Genomic DNA, 2,545 nt, shown 5'->3' with positions numbered 1-2,545 from the left:
GGTCTATGGCAGCTTTCATGATACAACAGAGTTGCATAGCAAGAACAGAGACCATATGTCTGGCACAGCCTGAAATGTTCACTATCTAGTTCTTTATAGGAAAAAATTGCCAACCCCATTTATAGGAACTTGTGAAGTGACAGATGGTGGGATCCTGGGTCCCTGAGTGACTGCCTGGAGCAGAGCTCTCCTACTGGCTTGGGACCATTAGATGAGAAATAAACATCAACATTCTTTAAGCTACTGTATGTTGAAACCTCTTTATTACAGTAGCTCAACTTCACTTACATTCTGTATTCTGGCTCTGGCACTTCCTGGCTGTTCTAGAACCTCTCTGAGTCTCTATTTCTCCTGTCTGCAAAATATGAATAATAATATTGACCTTATGAGTTATTGAAAGGATTAAATGAAATATAAAGACCTGGCTCAGAGAAGCAGTTCAACAGATCCCAATTCCCTGACCTGCTATCCTCTTTGGTGCCCATGGTTTGAAGGTGAACTTTGTTTCTGCCCCCTAGGAACTCTGCCTGCTCAGGGAAAGCAGATCACAATCTGACAGGTCAGTGAAAGTTGCGAAAAGCTCTAGATACTTGTTTTGCTCTTAAACCATACACACTCCATTTCCCCATCCCCACCTCCCACTGCAAATGAATACAGTTTTCTTTTATTTGGAGACTGGCACAGCTGTTCGATTGCAAGAGTGTCCTTCTCAACTCCAATGAGCCAATCTTGGAAGTACTTTAAAATAACAGTCACTCCAGGTGGGGAACCCTCTGGCTGGGCTGGAGTTTGAGGAAACCAGCTTAAGTGGCCGCCCACAGCTCAAGAGGGTTGCACACAAGCACTTCATACCGAGGTCAGTAATTATAGTTTCTACTTGGTTCCACTTAGTGCCAGCTGTGGAGTCGGGCTGCCTCTCCCCGCTGCTGGTGGAGGGTAGGTCGGTTACTTCAAAAGCATGTCTTGATCATCTGCTGAATGTTGACTACTGTGTCAAGGAGCTGGGGAGGAAGGAAGGGGAGGAGACACAATAAGAAACAGACCAAGAAAAGCCACCATCAGTGACACTTTGTACGACCCACCTAGATGCCAAGGAATAACCAGGTTTAAAGGCTCAGGGATGCCAAGCTCCCTGCATTACACCCATTTGACACTGAGCTGATCACCCATACAGGAAATTGTTAAATATACAGGTTTCCAGGTCAACCTGGGGCCACAGAAGCAGATTCCCCAGGGTGCGGACCCAGGATTCTGTATGTTTAGCAAGCTCTTTGGGTGATTCTGGTGGTGCCCATCTGACATTGGTCTGAGGATAGATGTTGAGAAAACACTGTGCTAAGTGTAATACAAGGAAGGACTTTGAGGCCCACAGATCTGGGTTCAAATTCAGGGTCAGGGCACAAAAAAATAAAAAATAAAAAATAAAGAAAAGAAAAAGTTGTTAAGTCGAACCCTATCAAAACAAAAATCTCCTGCTATTCAAGGGATACTACTGTGTGGGGCAGCTGGGTGGCTTAGTTGCTTAAGCCTCTGACTCTCGATTTTGGCTCAGGTCATCATCTCAGGGTGGTGAGATCGAGCCCTGCTTTGGCTCTGTGATGGGCATGGAGCCTCCTTGGGATTATCTTTCTTCCTCTTCCTCTGTCGCTCCCTCCACTCACAGTCTTTTAAAAAGAGAGAGAGAGAAAGAGAGAGATACTACTGTGAAAATGAAGAGACAAGCAACAGACTGAGAGAAAATATCAGCAAAGCAGATGTTGTATCTAATAAAGGACAGATATCTAGAACATAAAGATCTCAAAACTCAATAACAAGCCAATAAAAAAACAACCCAATGAACAACCCATTTTATTAACTGCATAAAAAAAATGGAACAAACATTCACCAAAGAAGAAATACAAATGACACATCAACACATGAGAATTTACTTGACATTAGGAAAAGCAAATTAAAACCACAAAAAGAGACCACCAGCTATCGATTAGGATGGTTTCAATCAAATCCTAAGTGTAGGGGCCCGTGGGTGGCTCAGTGGGTTAAGCCTCTGCCTTCGGCTCAGGTCATGATCTCAGGGTCCTGGGATTGAACCCTGCATCAGGCTCTCTGCTCAGCGGAGAGCCTGCTTCTCCCTTCCTCTCTCTGCCTGCTTCTCTGCCTATCTGTGATCTCTCTCTGTCAAATAAATAAATAAAATCTTAAAAAAAAAATAAAAACCCTAGGTGTAACAATTACTGTTTATAAAAGCTCTGGCTAAGTGCTTGACCACCCCATGCCTTAGTTTACAGTTTTAAGACAGACATAATACCCACCCAGTTTTAAGATAGGCACAATTTATTGTCACAGTTATATGAAATAATGTATCTAGTTGGGCTTGTAGTAAATACTAAGGACATTTAATCCCCCCCCTCCATTGCCCCTTTTTTCCCTTGTACCAGGGATATGAATCATCTACTCAATGAATGTTTTACTCTTAATTTCTACACAATCTAAAGCCTAATTATCTTGTCCTATTTCATAGGAAAACACCTGAGAGGCCAGCTGACAG

The sequence above is a fragment of the Meles meles genome, chromosome 18 (assembly GCF_922984935.1).
Source record: "Meles meles chromosome 18, mMelMel3.1 paternal haplotype, whole genome shotgun sequence".
Taxonomy (NCBI): Eukaryota; Metazoa; Chordata; class Mammalia; order Carnivora; family Mustelidae; genus Meles; species Meles meles.
The sequence above is the reverse complement of the archived record's forward strand: the minus strand, read 5'-3'. Positions refer to the sequence as shown.